Raw genomic sequence first — 23,028 nt, forward strand, 5'->3', positions numbered from 1 at the left:
ACATTTTTAGCGATTTAAGCCGAACGTTTACAAGCGTTACGAAACAAATCCAAATGTTTCCCCATTTTAGCAATTTTAACCAAACGTTTACAAACGTGATGAAAAAAAACCAAAAGTTTACAAACGATACAAAACAAATCCAAATGTTTCACATTTTTAGCGATTTAAGCCAAACGTTACGAAACAAATCCAAACGTTTCACCTTTTTAACGATTGAAGCCAAACCTTTATAAACGTTACGAAACAAATCCAAACGTTTCCTAATTTTTAGCGATTTAAACCAAATGTTTACAAACATTATGAAACAAATCCAAACGTTTCGCCTTTTTAGCGATTTATGCCAAACGTTTACAAAGGTTACGAAACAAATCCAAATGTTTCACCTTTTTAGCGATTTAAGCCAAACGTTTACAAACATTATGAAACAAAACAAAACGTTTCACATTTTTAGCGATTTAAGCCAAACGTTTACAAACGTTACGGAACAAATCTAAATGTTTCACGTTTTTAGCAATTTAAGCCAAACGTTTACAAACGTCACAAAACAAATCCAAACGTTTCCCCATTTTAGCAATTTAAGCCAAACGTTTACAAACGTTACGAAACAAATCCAAACGATTAACCTTTTCAGAGATTTATGCCATACGTTAACAAACGTTACGAAACATATCCAAACGTTTAACCTTTTTAGCAATGTAAGCCAAATGTTTACAAACGTTACGAAACATATCCAAACGTTTCACATATTTAGTGATTTAAGCCGAACGTTTACAAACGTTACGAAACAAAACCACATGTTTCACCTTTTTAGCGATTTAAGCCGAACATTTACAAACGTTATGAAAAAAATCAAAACGTTTCAAATTTTAGCGATTTAGGCAAAAAAAATCCAAACGTTTAAAATTTTTCGAAATAAATCCAAACGTTTCATATTTTTAATGATTTATGCCAAACGTTTACGAGCGTTTCATAACGTTTGATTTGTAAATGGGGAAACGTTTGGATTTATTTCGTAACGTTTGTCTTAAGTTCCTAAAATGGAGAAATGGTTGGATTTGTTTCGTAGCGTTTGTAAACGTTTCGAAACAAAACCAAACGTTTAAAACAATACGAAACAAATCCAAACATTTCATATATTTAGTGATTTAAGTCAAACGTTTACAAATGTTACGAAACAAAGCCAAACGTTTATAAATGTTACGAAAAAAATCCAAGTGTTTCACCTTTTTAGCAATTTAGGCCAAATGCTTACAAACATTACCAAACAAAACCAAACGTTTTACCTTTTTAACAATTTAAGCCAATCGTTTATAAACGTTATGAAACAAAACCAAACGTTTAATATGTTACGAAACAAATCCAAACGTTTCATATTTTTAGCAATTTAAGCCAAATGTTAACAAACGTTACGAGACAAAGCCAAACGTTTACAAACGTTACGAAACAAATCCAAGCGTTAAAGAATTTGTTCCAAGATTTCAATTTGGATTACAAACGTTATAGAACAAAACCAAACGTTTCACCTTTTTTAGCAACTTAAGCCAAATGTTTAGAAATGTTACGGAACAATACCAAGCGTTTAACCTTTTTAGCAATTTAAGCCAAACGTTTAAAAATGATACGGAAAAAAAAAATGTTTAATCCGTTACGAAACAAATCCAAATGTTTAACATTTTTAGCAATTTAATCCAAACATTTACAAACGGTACGAAACAAAGCCAATCCTTTACAAACGTTATGAAACAAATCCAAGTGTTTCACCTTTTTAGTAATTTAAGCCAAACGTTTACAAACGTTAGGAAACAAAACCATACGTTTCACTCTTTTAGCAATTTATGCCAAACGTTTACAAACGTAACAAAACAAATCACCTTTTTAGCAATTTAAGCCAAATATTCACAAACGTGTGGTTTTGTTTCGTAACGTTTGTAAACGTTTGGCTTACATTCCTAAAAAGGTAATTTGTTTCGTTACGTTTGTAAATGTTTGGCTTAAATTACTAAAAAGGTGAAACTTTTGGTTTTGTTCGGTAACGCTTTAAACGTTTGGTTTTGTTCCGTAATGTTTTAAACGTTTGGTTTTTTTTCATAATGTTTTAAACGTTTGGCTTAAATCGCTATGATGGGTGAACATTTGGATTTGTTTTGTAACGTTTCTAAACGTTTGGCTTAAATCGCTAAATAGGGGAAACGTTTGGATTTGTTTCGTAAAGTTTTAAACGTTTGGTTTTATTTCGTAACGTTTATAAACGTTTCGCTTAAATCGCTAAAAATGTGAAACGTTTGGATTTGTTCTGTAACGTTTGTAAACGTTTGGGTTAAATCGCTTAAAAGGTGAAAAGCTTGGATTTGTTTTGTAATGTTTTAAACGTTTTTCTTAAATCGCAAAAAAGGTGAAACGCTTGGTTTTGTTTCGTAACGTTAGTAAACGTTTGGCTTAAATTGCTAAAAAGGTAAAATGCTTGGATTTGTTTCGTAACGTTTTTAAACGTTTGGTTTAAATTTATAAAAGGGGAAACGTTTGGCGATGTAAATGTTTGGATTAAATCGCTAAAAATGTGAAACATTTGGTTTTGTTTTATAATATTTGTAAACGTTTGGATTAAATCGCTAAAAAGGTGAAACGTTTACAAACATTACGAAACAAAAACAAACGTTTCACCTTTTTAGCTATTGAAGCAAAACGTTAACAAACTTTACGAAACAAAACCAAACGTTTCACCTTTTTAGCGATTTTCGCCAAACGTTTATAAACGTTACGAAACAAATCCAAACGTTTACAAACATTACGAAACAAATCCAAACATTTAACCTTTTTAGAAATTCAAACCAAACATTTACAAATGTTATGAAACAAATCCAAGCGTTTCCCCTCTTTGGCAATATAAGCCAAACGTTTACAAACGTTACGGAACAAAACCAAACCTTTCACATTTTTAGCGATTTAAGCCAAATGTTTACAAACCTTACGGAACAAAATTAAAAGTTTCACTTTTTTAGCGATTTAAGCCGAACGTTTACAAACGTTACGAAACAAATCCAAACGTTTAAAATGTTACGGAAAACGTTTAAAACACCATGGCTGGATGGTGTGTCTGTCAAGAAAGAGATATCGTACAATGTGGGACATGATACGATAAATAATGGGCTATATATTGATTTATCCATCTTGTTATGGAGTCATGCACTTCTTACCGCAAATAAAATTCTAAATTGAATTCCAACTAAATTCACTCCATAGATACGTTATGAGATAAGGTATGGAATCAAGTCTTAAGGAAGTTAAGATTTGTTCGGAAGATATCAGGAAACTGATATCCGATAAATTTGGAATCAAAATCAATCATGAAAAGGTTATGTTGGATATCCTAAAGACAGTTTAGGACGTTATTTCTATATTCTAACTGAACAAACAATCGTTGTTTATCGGTGATAGTCTTACTTGATAAAGCGTTTATTCAAGAGGGAGACTAAGAAAGGAATATAGAATTAGATGAGGAGTCATCTAGTTACCAACAAAATAATGAATCAATAAAGATTGATCAAACCCACTAAGAGCTAGAGTTAGTAAAAGATGTATCTACATTAACATCTCGAAGATCAAGTAGAGTATCTCGTCCACCAGAGAGATACGGTTTTCCCGCCTTATAAACAAAAGTTATTTATTCATGGAGAAAAATATCAAGTGTTGATCCCTCTACTTATTTAGAAGCTATATATGATATAGATTCTTAAAAAAATGGTTTGAAGCAATAAAATCTGAAAAGGATTCTATTTATAGTAACCAAATTTTGGGAGCTAGTCGATCCATCCGAAGGTATTATACCAATAAGCATTAAATGGATCTTCATGTGTAAAATTTGTACTAATGGAAAGGTGGCGATCTTTAAAGCTAGGCTTGTTGAAAAAGATTTTTGCTAGAGGCAAGAAGTTGTATTGTGAATACACTTTCTCGCTTGTAGCCATTCTTAAGTCCATCCGGATTCTTCTTGCCATAGCTACATATGTAGATTAAATGGTTGGACATGTTGATGTAAGAACCACATTCCTTAATAGTTAAATTAAGGAGTATATCTATATGGAACAAGCCGAGGATTTTGAATCCGAAGAAGGTTCAGAGGCGTGCAAGCTAAAATGATCCTTAGTGGATGGAAACAAAGCTTCGAGATTCTTCGTCTTGATAAAGCCGTAAGGAGTTACAAATTTATTAAAAACGATGATAAACCCAATGTTTACAAGAATGTTAGTGGGAGCAAACTCACTTTTGTGATATTGTATCTAGATAACATATTACTAATACATAATAATATCAGAATGTTAACTTCTGTAAAACTTTGGTTTATCTAATACGTACTCCATCAAAGTCCTCGGATTAGTAGCTTATATTCTCAGTGTTGGAATCTATGGAGATAGATCTAAGAGAATAAGTAGTTTCTCCTACTGTCTTTTCTTAGAAAAGATATTGAAGTAGTTCAATATTGAAGTTCTAAGAGGATTGATACTAGTTAGCCATGAAATTCTTCTTTGAATAGGAATGTCTTCTAAGACTTCTGAAGAAAGAAAGAATCTAGCAAAGATACCACAGGCTTCGACAATTGGTAGTCTGACGTATGTGTTGTCACTTACAAAGTTAGACATTTGTCTATGCGGTTCGTGGGACTAATCAGTTTCAATCAAATCCATTTTGAGAACATTGGATGGTCGTTAAGGATATCTTTAAGTACTTATGAAGAACTAATGATATGGTCTTAACTAATGGAGAACAAGGTTTTTTAAGTAGACCGTTTTACAGATTCTGATTAATAAATTAGATATGGATGATAGAGAGTCTATCTCCAGATTCATATTTATCTATAATGAAGGAGTAGCAAGCTAGAAGTGTTCTAAGCGAGAATCAACTCCAGGTTCCATTATATAAGCCGAATATATTATGACATGAGATATTGTAATTGAAGGTGTTTGGATAAAATAGTTTTTAATAGAACTAAGTACGGTTTTCTTCCATTAAGTCGACAGTTCCTCTTTTCTACGACCACAATGGTGCTACTGCCCTAGCAAAGGAAACTGGGTCTCACAGCTTATCTAAACATAAGCAGCTTATCCAAACATAAGGAAAGGCATTATCTTATTATCTAAAGAAATTGTTGGAAAGAGAAAATTGTTTCTCTAAAAGATAGCATCAGTCGATAACACAGCTGACCCACTGACAAAGCCAATGACTTAGAGTCATTAAGGTTTGCATAAAATAGAGTCATTAAGATATACATATTGTAAAGATGGGGCTCAGATATAGTTGCCTATGGCACTAGTGCAAGTGGGAGATTGTTATTAGTATGTGCCCTAGGGCCATTTGATCATGTATATTTGTAGAACTAATCCCAATGGCAAATATATAAATGTTCTAATTGAACTAAGTGTCTCATCAACTAAGTGTTCATTTATTACGTATTTTCCTTATCACATTGTAATAGAATCTATTCTTAAGGTGTTAAGAATATGAGTTACAGATTCTATTATACACGTGATCTAAATAAGAGTTCACGATCGATGGGGTCCTACGAATAAGGGCATCGTATTATCTCGGAAAGATGGTCACCTCTGTTTATTCTCCTGATTATTAAGGAGTTACTAATTATAGGAAGTAGTGAGTCTCATACTACTTGATGGGGATCAGGATAAACATGTGGACACTCAAGATGTTGAGTGGGTCGAACAAGTGACGCTAGATGACTTATACGTGGTATTTCATCAAAGTCAATTTAATGTCTCTAGTTCATAATTGTACTTATGTTCTTTGACTTGCGGTGACACTATCTTGTATATAGGTGATTAGAGTTTGATACTCCTTATCCCTAGATCTTTCATGAGCTAGGGTCGCGGGATGTGTTAGCTCTAGTTAGTTGTATATGGAGATAGGGGTTTAACCAAGAGAGGATTTATCACTACGGATGAACAAAGAAAAGATTCTATGCTATCTCAAATTGTTCTTGATGGATGATAAAACCTGCGCAGGTGTATATGACTTACTTAGAGAGTTGTTTCTAGTGAAAGTCATATTTATCAAGAATAGGAACCGAGATGAGATCATATAATCAAGACAAACAGTGTTTGACTTAACCTTGACGCTAGTCGAGATCAGAATCTTAGATGAAGGGAATTTTGAGTGTACGGTAATTATGAATATTGGTTCATAAAGGATGCATCGAAACATTCATATCTATTGGGGGGTAGTGATATGTTTCTAGACGTGACTCACGATCTACGAGAATTAATAATTAATGGGATTTAATTATTTAATATAAGAAAGGTGTTTCTTATGATTCTCGTTGCCATATAGATGTGAACCTAGTTAGTCACACACAATAGGGTGTGCAACCAATTGAGTTTACGAAAGATCAATTTCATATAGATACTAGCATATCTCGGAAATTAATCTAAGATGAAAAAACAAGTATAAATTAGGGACTAATTTGTAAGAGTTATAAATTGGTAGGCACCTAATTGTATTTTATCCAATTTAATGCGATGATGTCATGTGATGATGTCACGATGATGTCATGTGATGATGTCACGATGATGTCATGTGATGATATCACGATGATGTCATGTGATGATGTCACGATGATATCATGTGATGATGTCTTGATGATGCCATACGATGATGCCACGTGATGATGTCATGTATGTCTCTGTGTGGGACACCTAGCATCCGACGTGTCATAAGGTAGCAACACCTATGCTTGATGTGTGACATCTAGCATGTGAAGTGTCAGATGGTGGCAACACCTATGCTTGGTGTGTGGCACCTAGAATGTGAGGTGTCGAATGGTGGCAACACCTATGCTTAGTGTGTGGCACATAGCATGTGAGGTGTCGAATGGTGGCAACCCCTTTGCTTAGTGTGTGAAACCTAGCATGTGAGGTGTTGCATTCTTAAGCAAAGCTCAACCCTCTAAATAGAGGTTGCCTTTGCTCATTCTACACACATCATACTTAAGAGAGCATATTTGAAGTAGTTCAAGTAGTCATCAATCACAGAAAAGTTTGGAGAAAGTTTTTCATACATCCCAACAAAGACGTAATCGAGGCGAGAGTTTCAGCTTAAGGTTGCTCGGCCAGAGGAACTCTTGCAGATTACTTCAAGGCCAGGATTCAATCGGGCGCATACTCGTGTGGACGAGCTTGAGGCCGCCGTACTATCGGGACTACAAGAATCGTTGGAGAATCGACATAGGTATTCTTCTTACGGTTTTTATATGCGTGCTTTAATTACTAGATGATACGACGATCCATTAGTTATTGATATGATCAATTTCTAGATCCGAATTGTTGGAATTCCAATTTTGAATTGAAATATACGATTCGGACCCTCACGTCCCGCTGCACCAACAACAATTGTATCCTTCTTGCGAATTTCTTTCGTTTTAGGAGCCAAACGTTTACAAACGTTACGAAATAAATCCAAACGTTTCACATTTTTAGCGATTGAAGCCAAATGTTTACAAACGTTACGAAACAAAACCAAATGTTTCACCTTTTTAGCGATTTAAGCCAAACGTTTACAAACAATACAAAACAAAACCAAATGTTTTACCTTTTTAGTGATTTAAGCCAAACGCTTACAAACGTTACGAAACAAATCCAAGTGTTTCACCTTTTTAGCGATTTAAGCCAAATGTTTACAAACGTTACAAAACAAATCCAAATGTTTCACCTTTTTAGAGATTTAAGCCAAACGTTTACAAACGTTACGAAACAAAACCAAACGTTTCACATTTTTAGCGATTTAAGCCAAACGTTTACAAATGTTATGAAACAAATCCAAGCGTTTCACCTTTTTAGCGATTTAAGCCAAAAGTTTACAAACGTTACGAAACAAATCTAAACGTTTCACCTTTTTAGCGATTTAAGCCAAACATTTACAAACGTTACGAAACAAGTCCAAACATTTCACCTTTTTAGTGGGTGAAGCCAAACGTTTACAAACGTTACGAAACAAATCCAAACATTTCAAAACAAATCCAAACGTTTAAAACGTTACGAAACAAATCAAACTGTTTCACCTTTTTAGCGATTTAGGCCGAACGTTTACAAAAGTTTCAAAACAAAACCAAACGTTTCCAATTTTTAGCAGTATAAGCCAAACGTTTGCGAAACAAATCCAAACGTTTCGCTTTTTTAGCGATTGAAGCCAAACGTTTACAAACGTTTCCCTTTTTTTAGCGATTTAAGCCAAACGTTTACAATCATTATGAAACAAATCTAAATATTTCACTTGTAATAACCCTGACTGTGATACGATAATTGGACTGTGTCACAAGTCCTAAATTATGAAATTTAGTCCAAGTATGTTGGAAAAGAGGAACCGGGTAGGTCGACATTGAACTTTTAATAAGAAAATTTCCATAATAATATTCCATAAGAGAAATGGAATTGGATTAAGAAGGTATATAAGAGAAAGTGGCTAAAAGTACACTTTATCCCAAAATTGGAATTTGAGCGTTTTTGGCCAAAATTGCCAAAATACATTATCGGAGAGTGGAATTATAAGGTAGGGGATTAATATTATTTATTTAGAAATAAATAATACGGAATTGATCGGATCTAAAAGATTTAACGTTCAACAGACTATTTTGGACGAAAGAAAAGTTACAGATTGTGAAGTAAGGAGGTGGCAAACTTAAGGATCAAAGAGGGATTTTTACCATAAATATAAAAACAAATAAATTAAGTTTAGATCAGCCAAGAACACATTTCTTTAGCTGAAATAAGAAGAAACCCGTATGTGTTCTTCCCCAAATACATCAGTCCTTCAAATTGTCATATCTCTCTCGTTTCTCAACGGAATTGAGGGATTCTCGCGGCCACGGAACGAGAAAAGGATCCTCTACTGGATTATAGCATCAATTTTAGGTAAGAATGAGTGAGTTTGGTTAGGGTTTTAGCTGAAATATTTCGGTTTTAGTGATTAAGTTGGGGTTTTGTGATGTTTGATGTTTATAGATGATATTGAGCTTGTCAGAAGGATTCTCATGATGATTTGGAGGCTAATATCAATAGGCTTTGAGGAACCATCAAGGGTAAGGAAAATCTGAAATCATTGAGTCTTTGATGGAAGTATTTAAGTGATGTCTTAGCATATGGATTTGGTTATAGTCATGAGTATTAAGTGTTTAAAGAATTGCCTAAGTCAATATGTGTTGTATTGCTGAATATTTTGGATATGTAATGGATGAAGGGTTCGGCCAAGGACCTAAGCCATTGATACATGAGTATTGATGTGTTCTAAGCCTTAAAATGATGATGAATTGGCTGAATAAGAATAGAATTGAGTTAAGTTTGAATGTATGAAAGTTAGATAAGTATTGCAGAAATCTGCCCTGCAAAACAGCCTTGTTGAGAGGGCTATATCTCAGGCTATATAGCTCCTAATTAAGTTCCGTTTGTTGGTACAGAAACTTAAGAGTGTCCTCTAAATATGTCTAGGTTTAAGTTTCTGCGGATTCGGCCTCTAAGTGGCCCAAAAAGATCAGAACATTACGACGCGCGTAACAGTTCTGATTTTCTGGACAGCCCAAGTTAATAAGTCAAGGGCTAGTTTCCGACACCTTCAGGTACTAGTATTAGTCCGAGACCCAAATGAAACTTTTATAGGACATTATGAACTTGAAGAATGTTAGTTTTGTTTAGAGGTCGGATTATTTTTGGATTAGAAAACAGAGTCGACTACGGGGTAAATAATGCGACAAGTTATGCAACTTGTTTATCTCGAGTCTAAGTATCTATTGAGTTAGAATCTCACTCGAGATCTATATGATTTGTCCTAGGTTCGACAAGGCAACCAAATAGCTGACAAGGAGCTCAGGGAGCTTACGCTATAACTAACGAGGATTTTGGATAAGCAAGAAGTGAGTATATTTTACTTACTCGCATTATTGTAATTAAATATATGTTAATATACTATATGAATAGTACTTGAACGCATCGTAAATGTGTATTGTTTGGATTATTTTGGATTGGATTGCCTGGATTAAATTTGTTTGGATTAAATTGCTTTGGATTAAATTGTTTGGATTGTTTGTATACGGATTTGATTGGTTGTTTTGTATATGGATTGGTCTGTATTGTTTGGCTTGGATTTTTGTATTGGCTTGAATTGATTGGATTGGTTTGTGTCGTTTGTATACTACTTATTTGTATTGCTTTGTATATGCAACTTGTGATTTGTATATGGTTCGAATTCGAAATGTGATATGCTATATGGCTATCGGATAGTCATTTGATTTGGTAAATGATGCATTAAAGTGTTTGTAGTTGAAGTTGTTTTGAGATTTGGTTTTGTGGCCAAATGGTTATTTAGTTGTGCATAAATAGTTTGAGATTTATGATGGTGATATGCCACTCTGTAATGATGTATGTGAGAGGTGCTGAGTTGTGATATGCACCTGTGATTATGTGCTGAGATAGATATATGCACATGGGAGAATATTTTGTTAGGTGTCAATGCGCATGACATCGGGCTAAGTCCTCAACGATGGTCGTTGAAGGGAGAAGGACCGAGCCTGCTAATGAAGTAGAAGGGTTAGCCGTCAGGTGGCCTAGAGAGAGTTTGGCTAGGCTGTAAGCCAGTGTTGTGTTCCTGGTTACAAACCAAGGGTTTGGTGAATTATTACAGAGATGGATATCACAATTGTTGATATGATGTTCATGTTATTATGAGTTTTATAGATGTTGAGAATATTGTTGTTACTCATGTCGCAGTTAGAACCTTTGATTGGGTGTGTATGTGAGGTAAGATGAAAATGAGTATGATTTAAGAATTAGAGATTTATCTAGTCTTATAATGGAGTAAAAGTATATGTATATGAAAGGATTGTGTTTGCATAAACGTTTTAAAAACGCGATGTTACTTTGATAATAGGGTATGTAACGTATAACTCACTCAGTCTCGACTGACCCCCCCCCAACAGTGTATGTTGCAAGTGTATGGTTTATGACACGACAGACTTCTACCTTAGTTCCAGAAGTCCTTATGTACAGGAAGAAGGAGTCAACCAGTAGTGCTGCAGTAGGGTCGAGTCCTAGCATATGTATATTTGTTTGTCAAACGATTTTCGTATACGATATAACTCTGATTTGTAAAAGAATTTTGTGACTTCCGCTATAAAACCGTTTGTTTTGTTTTGGAATGGGCTGTTCTAGGATGTGGGACATCGCATGGTAAGACCCAAGTTCCTATGGAACTTTCTCTATTTTGAAAAAGACGTTTGTATACGTCAAAGCTCAAGGAGATTTTAATGAAAATGATTTGTTTATGAATGGATGTTTGGATTTTGAAAATGATTGTATTTGCGAAAAAAATTTATATGTGTTTTTAAAGGCTTGCTACGGGTTTTGGAACAACCAATCCCATTCCCTAGCGCCGATCGCGACTCGAGATTTCGGGTCGTGACATCACCTTTTTAGCAATTTAAGCCAAACGTTTACAAATATTACGAAACAAATCCAAACGTTTCCCCATTTCAGCGATTTAAGCCAAATGTTTGGCTTAAATCGATAAAAAGGTGTAATGTTTGTAAACGTTTGGATTAAATCGCCAAAAAGGTGAAATGTTTGCATTTGTTTTGTAACGTTTGACTTTTTAAAAAAAAATCCAAGACTTTTACCTTTTTAGCAATTTAAGCCAAACGTTAAGAAACGTTACGGTACTAAACCAAACGTTTCACATTTTTAGCGATTTGAGCCAAAGGTTTACAAACATTACGTAACAAATCCAAATGTTTCACCATTTTAGCAATTTAAACCAAACGTTTAAAACGTTACGAAACAACTCCAAACGTTTACAAATGTTACGGAACAAATTTCTAAAGTTTCCCCTTTTTAGCGATTTAAGCCAAACGTTTACAAACGTTACGAAACAAATCCAAATGTTTCACCTTTTTAGCGATTGAAGCCAAACATTTACAAACGTTACGAAACAAAACCAATCATTTATTAACGTTACGAAACAAATCCAAACGTTTCCTATTTTTAGCAATCTAAGCCAAACGTTTACACACGTTACAAAACAAAATCAAACGTTTCACCTTTTTTAGCAATTTAAGTCAAACGTTTACAAACGTCACGAAACAAATCCAAACGTTTCGCCTTTTTAGCAATTGAAGACAAACGTTTACAAATAATACGAAACAAATCCAAACGTTTCACTTTTTTAGCGATTTAAGTCAAATGTTTACAAACGTTACGAAAAAAAATCAAACGTTTCACCTTTTTAGAAATTTAAGTCAAACGTTTACAAACGTCATGAAACAAATCCAAACGTTTCGCCTTTTTAGCAATTTAAGACAAACGTTTACAAATGTTACGAAAGAAATCCAAATGTTTCACCTTTTTAGAAATTTAAGCCAAACGTTTACAAACGTTACGAAACAAAACCAAATGTTTCGCCTTTTAAGCGATTTAAGCCAAACGTTTACAAACGTTACGAAACGAAACCAAACGTTTCACCTTTTTAGCGATTTAAGCCAATCTTTTACAAACGTTACGAAACAAAACCAAACGTTTTCCCTTTTTAGCGATTTAAGCCAAACTTTTATAAACGTTACGAAACAAAACCAAACGTATCACCTCTTTTGCAATTGAAGCCAAACGTTTACAAACGTTACAAAACAAATCAAAATGTTTTCTTTTTAGCAATTTAAGCCAAACGTTACGAAATAAAATAAATTGTTTATAAACGTTACGAAATAAATCCAAATGTTTCACCTTTTTAGTAATTTAAGCCAAACGTTTACAAACGTTACGAACAAATCCAGACGTTTCCCGTTTTTAGATTTTTAAAACATTAACAAAACAAATCCAAGCGTTTCACCTTTTTAGCGAGTTAAGCCAAACTTTTATTAATGTTATGAAACAAATCCAAAAGTTTCACCTTTTTAGCGATTTAAGCCGAACGTTTAGAAACGTTAGGAAAAAATCCAAATATTTCCCGTTTTTAGCGATTTAAGCCAAACGTTTACAAACGTTAATAAACAAATCCAAGCTTTTCACCTTTTTAGCGATTTAAGCCAAATGTTAATAAATATTACGAAATAAAACCAAACCTTTACAAACGTTACGAAAGAAAACCAAACGTTTTGCCTTTTTAGCGATTTAAGCCAAACTTTTACAAATGTCCAAGCGTTTCATCTTTTTAGCAATTGAAGCGAAACGTTTATAGACGTTACACAACAAACCCAAATGTTTCCCTTTTTTAGCAATTTAAGCCTAAAGTTACGAAACAAAACCCAACGTTTACCAATGTTCAAAACAAAACCAATTGTTTATAAACGTTACGAAACAACTCAAAAAAATTCACCTTTTTAACAATTTAAGCCAAACGTTTACAAACGTTACGAACAAATCCAAACGTTTCCCATTTATAGCGATTTAAGTCAAAAGTTTACAAACGTTACGAAACAAATCCAAGCGTTTCACCTTTTTTATTGATTTAAGCCAAACTTTTATAAATTTTACAAAACAAAACCAAACTATTAAAACATTGCAAAACAAATCCAAACGTTTCACATTTTTAGCAATTTAAGCAAAACGTTTACAAACATTACGAAACAAATCCAAACTTAGCAATTGAAGCCAAACGTTTACAAACGTTATGAAACAAAACGAAACGTTTACAAACGTTGCGAAACAAATTCAAAAGTTTCGCCTTTAAGCAATTAAAGCCAAACGTTTACAAACGTTACGAAACAAAACCAAACGTTTCACCTTTTTAGCAATTTAAGCCAAACGTTTACAAACGTTACGAAACAAAACCAAACGTTTCCCCTATTTAGCGATTGAAGCCAAACGTTACGAAACAAATCAAGATGTTTGATGTTTTTAGCAATTGAAGCCAAACATTGACAAACGTTACAAAACAAATCCAAATGTTTCCCCGCTTTAGGAATTTAAGCCAAACTTTAAGAAGCAATACCAAACGTTTACAAACATTAAGAAAAAAAACCAATCGTTTACAAACGTTACGAAACAAAACCAATTGTTTACAAACATTACGAAACAAATCCAAATGTTTCACCTTTTTAGTAATTTACGTCAAACGTTTACAAATGTTACGAACAAATCTGAACGTTTCCCATTTATCGCGATTTAAGCCAAACGTTTACAAACGTTACGAAACAAATCGAAGCGTTTCACCTTTTTAGCGATTTAAGCCAAACATTTATAAATGTTACGAAACAAAACCAAATGTTTAAAACGATACAAAATAAATCCAAACGCTTCCCATTTTTTGAGATTTAAGCCAAACGTTTACAAACGTTACGAAACAAATCCAAACTTAGCGATTGAAGCCAAACGTTTACAAATGTTACGAAACAAAACGAAACGTTTACAAACGTTACGAAACAAATCCAAACATTTCACCTTTTTAGCGATTTAAGCCAAACGTTTACAAACGTTACGAAACAAATCCAAATATTTCACCTTCTTAGCTATTGAAGCCAAACGTTTACAAACGTTACGAAACAAATCCAAGCGTTTCACCTTGTTAGCGATTTAAGCCGAATGTTTAAAAACGTTACGAAACAAATCCAAACATTTCACCTTTAAGCGATTAGAGCCGAACGATTAAAAACGTTACAAAACAAATCCAAACGTTTCACATATTTAGCCATTTAAACGTTTATAAACGTTACTAAACAAATCCAAACGTTTCACCTTTTTGGCAATTTAAGTCAAACGTTTACAAATGATACGAAACAAAACCAAGCGTTTCACCTTTTTAGCAATATAAGCCAAACGTTTACAAATGTTACGAAACAAAACCAAACGTTTTACCATTTTAGCAATTTAAGCCAAACGTTACGAAACAAAACGAAACGTTTACAAACGTTACGAAACAAAACCAAACGTTCACAAATGTTACGAATCAATTGCAAGCGTTTCACCATTTTAGAAATTTCACCCAAACGTTTTCAAATATTACGAATAAAATCGAAACGTTTCCTATTTTTAGTGATTTAAGCCAAACGTTTCCCATTTTTAGCGATTTAAGCCAAACGTTTACAAACGTTACGAAACAAATCCAAACGTTTCACCTTTTTAGCGATTGAAGCCAAACATTTACAAACGTTACGAAACAAAACCAAACATTTATTAACGTTAGGAAACCAATCCAAACGTTTCACATTTTTAGCAATCTAAGCCAAACGTTTACAAACGTTACGAACGATAAAGAACAAATCCAAACGTTTCGCCTTTTTAGCAATTTAAGCCAAACGTTTACACACGTTACGAAAAAAACCAAACGTTTCACCTTTTTAGCAATTTAAGTCAAACGTTTACAAACGTCATGAAACAAATCCAAAGGTTTCGCCTTTTTAGCAATTTAAGACAAACGTTTACAAACATTACCAAACAAAACGAAACGCTTACAAACGTTACGAAACAAATCCAAACGTTTCGCCTTTTTAGCAATTTAAGCAAAACGTTTACAAACGTTATGAAACAAATCCAAACGTTTCACCTTCTTAGCGATTGAAGCCAAACGTTTACAAATGTTACGAAACAAATCCAACTGTTTTATCTTTTTAGCGATTAAAGACGAATGTTTAAAAACGTTATGAAACAAATCCAAACGTTTCACATTTAAGCGATCAAAGCCGAACGTTTACAAACGTTACGAAACAAATCCAAACGTTTCACCTTTTTAGCGATTTAAACGTTACCAAACAAATCCAAACGTTTCACCTTTTTAGCAATTTAAGCCAAACGTTTACAAATGACATAAATGTTTCACATTATTAGCAATTTAAGCCAAACGTTTACACATGTTACGAAACAAAACCAAAAGTTCCACCATTTTAGCAATTTGTGTCAAACGTTTACAAACGTTACGAAACAAATCCAAACGTTTCGCCTTTTTAGCAATTTAAGACAAATGTTTACAAACGATACGAAACAAATCCAAACGTTTAACTTTTTTAGCGATTTATGGCAAATGTTTACAAAGGTTACGAAACAAATCCAAACGTTTACAAACGTTACGAAACGAAACCAAACTTTTCAACTTTTTAGCGATTTAAGCCAATCTTTTACAAACGTTACGAAACAAAACCAAACGTTTCCCCTTTTTAGCGATTTAAGCCAAACTTTTACAAACGTTACGAAACAAAACCAAACGTATAACCTCTTTTGCAATTGAAGCCAAACGTTTACAAACGTTACAATACAAATCAAAATGTCTTATTTTTCACAATTTAAGCCAAACGTTAGGAAACAAAACCAAATATTTACAAATGATACGAAACAAAATTAATTGTTTACAAACGTTACGGAACAAATCCAAATGTTTCACCTTTTTAGTAATTTAAGCCAAACATTTACAAAAGTTACGAACAAATCCAAACGGTCCCGTTTTTAGCGATTTAAGCCAAAAGTTTACAAACATTAAGAAACAAATCCAAGCGTTTCACCTTTTTAGCGATTTAAGCCAAACTTTGATTAATGTTACGAAACAAATCCAAATGTTTCACCTTTTTTGCGATTTAAGCCAAACGTTTAGAAACGTTACGAACAAATCCAAATGTTTCCCGTTTTTAGCGATATAAGCCAAACGTTTACAAACGTAATTAATAAATAAATCCAAGCGTTTCACCTTTTTAGCTATTTAAGCCAAATGTTTATAAATGTTACGAAACAAAACCAAACGTTTATAATGTTACAAAACAAAGCCAAACGTTTCACATTTTTAGCAATTTAAGCCAAGCATTTACAAACATAACGAAACAAATCCAAACGTTTCACCTTTTTAGCGATTGAAGCCAAACGTATTCAAATGTTACGAAACAAATCCAAACGTTTCACCTTTTTAGCGATTTAAGCCAAACATTTACAAACATTACGAAACAAATCCAAACGTTTCCCATTTTTAGCGAATGAAGCCAAACGTTTACAAACGTTATAGAACAAATTCAAACGTTTCACCTTTTTAGCAATTTAAGACAAACGTTTACACACGTTACGAAACAAAACCAAACGTTTCCCCTTTTTAGCAATTTCATTCAAACATTTACAAACGTCACAAAAGAAATCCAAAAGTTTCGCCTTTTTAGCAATTTAAGCTAAACGTTAACAAACGTTACGAAACAAAACCAAATGTTTCACCATTTTTGGGATTTAAGACAAATGTTTACAAACGTTACGAAACAAATCCAAATGTTTCATCTTTTTACCGATATAAGTCAAACGTTTACAAACGTTACGAAAGAAATCCAAACATTTTACCCTTTTAGAAATTTATGCCAAATGTTTACAAACGTTAAGGAACAAAACTAAACGTTTTTCCTTTTTAGCGAATTGAGTCTAACATTTACAAACGTTACGAAACAAAACCAAACGTTTCGCCTTTTTAGCGGTTTAAGCCAAACTTTTACAAACGTTACGAAAGAAAACCAAACGTTTCACCTTTTTAGCAATTGAAGTCAAACGTTTACAAATGTTACAAAACAAACCCAAATTTTTCCCCTTTTTAGCAATTTAAACCTAACGTTACGAAAGAAAACAAAACGTTTACCAATGTTTGAAACAAAACCAATTGTTTACAAACGTTACGAAACAAATCCAAAATTTTCACCTTTTTAATAATTTAAGCCAAACGTTTACAAACGTTACGAACAAAAAACGTTTCCCATTTATAGCGATTTAAGCCAAACGTTTACAAATGTTACGAAACAAATCCAAGAGTTTCACCTTTTTAGCGATTTAAGCCAAACTTTTATAAATGTTACGAAACAAAACCAAACGATTAAAACGTTACAAAACAAATCCAAACGTTTCACATTTTTAGCGATTTAAGACAAACATTCACAAACGTTACGAAACAAATCCAAACTTTGCGATTGAAGCCAAACGTTTACAAACGTTACGAAACAAAACGAAACGTTTACAAACATTACGAAACAAATCTAAATGTTTCACCTTTAAGCGATTAAAGCCAAACATTTACAAACGTTACAAAACAAATCCAAACGTTTTACCTTTTTAGCAATGTAAACGTTTATAAACGTTACTAAACAAATCCAAATGTTTCTCCTTTTTAGCAATTTAAGCCAAAATTTTACAGATGATACGAAACAAAACCAAACGTTTCACCTTTTTAGCAATTTAAGCCAAACGTTTACAAATGTTACGAAACAAAACCAAACATTTAACCTTTTTAGCAGTTTAAGCCAAACGTTACGAAACAAAACCAAACATTCACAAATCCAAGCGTTTCACCTTTTTAGCAATTTAAGCCAAACGTTTACAAAGGTTACGATACAAATCGAAACGTTTCCCCTTTTTAGCGATTTAAGCCAAACGTTTACAAACGTTACGAAACAAATCCAAGCGTTTCCCCTTTTTAGCGATTTAAGCAAAACATTTATAAATGTTATGAAACAAAATAAAACGTTTAAAACGTTTCCCATTTTTAGCAATTTAAGCCAAACGTTTACAAACGTTACTAAACAATTCCAAACGTTTAACCTTTTTAGCTATTGAAGCCAAACATTTACAAATGTTATGAAACATAACCAAACATTTATTAACGTTACGAAACAAATCCAAAAGTTTCACATTATTAGCAATTTAAGCCAAACATTTACAAACGCTACAGATCAAATCCAAACGTTTCACCTTTTTAGTAATTTAAGCCAAACGTTTACACACGTTACGAAACAAAACCAAACGTTTTCAAATATTACGAAACAAATCGAAACGTTTCCCATTTTTAGCGATTTAAGCCAAACGTTTCCCATTTTTAGCGATTTAAGCCAAACGTTTACAAACGTCACGAAACAAAACCAAACGTTTCACCTTTTAGCGATTCAAGCCAAACGTTTACAAACGTGACGAAACAAATCCGACCGTTTCCCCTTTTTAGTGATTTAGGCCAAACGTTTGCAAACGTTACGACACAAATCCAAACGTTTCCCCTTTTTAGCAATTTAAGCCAAACGTTTACAAACGTTACGAAACAAAACCAAACATTTCGCCTTTTTAGCGATTTAAGCCAAACTTTTACAAAAGTTACGAAACAAAACCAAACGTTTCACCTTTTTAGCGATTTAAGCGAAAATTTTACAAACGTTTAGAAATGATACGAAACAAAACCAAACGTTTCTCCTTTTTAGCAATTTAAGCCAAACGTTTACAAACGTTACGAAACAAAACCAAACATTTACAAACGTTACGAAACAAAACCAAACATTTCACCTTTTAAGCAATTTAAGCCAAACGTTACGAAACAAAACCAAACATTCACAAATCCAAGTGTTTCACCTTCTTAGCAATTTAAGCCAAACGTTTACAAAGGTTACAATACAAATCGAAACGTTTCCCCTTTTTAGCGATTTAAGCCAAATGTTTACAAACGTTACGAAACAAATCCAAGCGTTTCCCCTTTTTAGCAAATTAAGCAAAACATTTATAAACGTTACAAAACAAAACAAAACGTTTAAACCGTTTCCCATTTTTAGAAATTTAAGCCAAACGTTTACAAACGTTATGAAACAAATCCAAACGTTTAACCTTTTTAGCGATTGAAGCCAAACATTTACAAATGTTATGAAACAAAACCAAACATTTATTAACGTTACGAAACAAATCCAAATGTTTCATATTTTTAGCAATTTAAGCCAAACATTTACAAACGGTACAGAACAAATCCAAACGTTTCACCTTTTTAGCAATTTAAGCCAAACATTTACAAACGCTATAGAAAAAATCCAAATGTTTCCCCTTTTAAGCAATTTAAGCCAAACGTTTACACACGTTACAAAACAAAACCAAATGTTTCACCTTTTTAGCAATTTAAGCAAACGTTTACAAACTTCAAGAAACAAAACCAAACGTTTCACCTTTTTAGCAATTTAAGCCAAACGTTTAGAAACGTGACGAAACAAATCCAACCGTTTCCCCTTTTTAGTGATTTAAGCCAAACGTTTACAAACGTTACGACACAAATCCAAACGTTTTGCCTTTTTAGCAATTTAAGCCAAACGTTTACAGATATTACAAAACAAAACCAAACATTTCTCCTTTTTAGCGATTTAAGACAAACTTTTACAAACGTTACGAAACAAAACCAAACATTTCACCTTTTTAGCGATTTACGCCAAACTTTTACAAACGTTACGAAACAAAACCAAACGTTTGACCTTTTTAGAAACTGAAGACAAATGTTTACAAACGTTACAAAACAAATCCAAATGTTTCCCCTTTTTAGATATTTAAGCCAAACGTTACGAAACAAAACCATACATTTGCAAATGTTACGAAACAAAACCAATTGATTACAAACGTTACGAAGAAAATCCAAATATTTCACTTTTTTAGTAATTTATGCAAAACGTTTACAAACGTTACGAAAAAATCCAAATATGTCCCGTTTTTAGCAATTTAAGCCAAACGTTTACAAACGTTAATAAACAAATCCTAGCGTCTCACCTTTTTAGCGATTTAAGCCAGACGTTTAAAAATGGTACGAAACAAATACAAACGTTTCACCTTTTTAACGATTTAAGACGAACGTTTACAAACATTACGAAACAAATCCAAACGTTTCACCTTTTTAGCGATTTAAGCCAAACGTTTACAAATGTTACGAAACAAATTCAGACGTTTCACCTTTTTAGCAATTTAAGCCAAACGTTTACAAACGTTAAACAAAACCAAACGTTTCACCTTTTTAGTGGTTTAAGCCAAACGTTTATAAACATTACGAAACAAAACCAAACGTTTCAATTTTTTTGGCAATTTAAGCCAAACGTTTACAAACGTTTCTAAACAAATCCAAATGTTTCCCCTTTTTAGCAATTTAAGCAAAACGTTTACAAATGTTATGAAGCAAAACTAAACATTTCACCTGTTTAGAAATTTAAGCCAAACGTTACAAAACAAAACCAAACGTTCACAAACATTACGAAACAAAACCAAACATTAACAAATGTTACAAAAGAAATCCAAGCATTTCACCTTTTTAGCAATATAAGCCAAACGTTTACAAATGTTATGAAACAAATCCAAACGTTTCACCTTTTTAGCCATTTAAGCCAAACGTTTACAAACGTTACGAAACAAATCCAAGCGTTTCCTCTTTTTAGCGATTTAAGCCAAACGTTAGTAACCGTTACGAAATAAAACCAAACGTTTCAAACGTTACGAAACAAATCTAAACGTTTCACATTTTTAGTGATTTAAGCCAAACGTTTACAAACGTTACGAAACAAATCCAAATGTTTCACCTTTTTAGCGATTGAAGCCAAACATTTACAAACCTTACGAAACAAATCTAAACATTTCACCTTTTTAGCAATTTAATCCAAACGTTTACAAACGTTACGAGACAAGACCAAACGTTTCCACTTTGTAGCAATTTAAGCCAAATGTTACGAAACAAATTCAAACGTTTCACATTTTTAGCGATTGAAGCCAAACGTTTACAAACACTACAGAACAAATCCAAATGTTTCCCCTTATTAGCAATTTAAGTGAAACGTTTACAAATGTCACGAAACAAATCCAAACGTTTCGCCTTTTTAGCAATTTAAGACAAAAGTTTACAAAGGATACGAAACAAACCCAAACGTTTCACCTTTTTAGCGATTTAAGCCAAATGTTCACAAACGTTACGAAATAAATCCAAATGTTTCACCTTTCTAGCTATTTAAGCCAAATGTTTAAGAACGTTTACGAAACAAATCCAAACGTTTCACCTTTTTTAGCAATTTAAGCCAAACATTTACAAACGTTATGAACAAAACCAAACGTTTTGCCTTTTTAACGATTTAAGCCAAACGTTTACAAACGTTACGAAGCAAAACCAAATGTTTCCCCTTTTTAGCGAGGTAAACCTGTAATATACCGTGTTTTTCCGTCATGGTGTTGTTGTGTTTCCGACTTAGTTTCGGATTGTTAATGGTGGACTTAGCAAGTGTAACACTTTGTTTGCGGTTCGAGTTGTATCTTGTATATGTCGCATGTGTCGTATGAGTTTTCGATGGCGATTTGATTTGTATTCGGTTTATAATCGATGATTAATTCTTGTACCTTCTGAATCTGACATGTTTTGAGAAAACATGCATATCTCCCAAGTTAACCGTTGGATCGGGCTCATTTTTAGATATGTTGTGCTCAAGACAAAGTTTACCGTTGGATCACAAATTGAGGCGCGTTGGAGGGCACGCTGGGCCATCGCGTCTTGCAACGCGCCCCATACGTTTTTTGTGCGCCCGGTGAAGGCGCAATGGGACGAACGCGCCTTGCATCGCGCCTCCCATCGCGCCTCACCTGTAATTTTGTGTATTGGGCTATAAATAGACCCCATAACTCGACCAAACTATTTTTATATCGTTTTCTATCAACCCTAGCCGACCTAAACCTTAACGTTCACTTAGAGAATAACTCAACCATTATTCCTTTCAGCTGCTTCGGATCCAGTAAGTAATTTACGTCACTTTTCTTCATTACTCTTGTACTCGTTTTCATTCTCGCCGTGTGTGACTTGTGATGTTCTATATGTTAGCATTAATCTGAAGCTTTCTCTATGTTTCATCTATCTAAATCATTCTCGGCCACCTTTACGTGTTGGAAACATAATTGGTATGTAAAATCCTTCCGTTTCATAGCCGCTGTGCTTCATCGATTCGTTTGTTATTTTCTACGTCTATTTTCTGGTTCTTTGGCTGTTTATTCCTTGCTGCCATGATCTTGTTTTTCTGTAACCTGACGTGGGTCAAGTAATTTATTAATTTAGGATTGTTCTATCTTGTTGTTGTCGTCGTCGATTCGACCGTTTGCTGAAATTCTTGTTGCCGAAAGACTTGTTTTTTTCTTACCTGTGATTATTGTTCTTGATTTGTACCATGATAATTATGTTTACTAAGGTAGTTCATAATTTGATTGTTATAGAAAGAGTAAGTTGTTCCTATGGTTGTGGTTTAGTGAACTGTTGATTTCATCAATTGATGAAGATGATATTTGGGCGGTA

This window comes from Mercurialis annua, linkage group LG6, assembly GCF_937616625.2.
Source record: "Mercurialis annua linkage group LG6, ddMerAnnu1.2, whole genome shotgun sequence".
Taxonomy (NCBI): domain Eukaryota; kingdom Viridiplantae; phylum Streptophyta; class Magnoliopsida; order Malpighiales; family Euphorbiaceae; genus Mercurialis; species Mercurialis annua.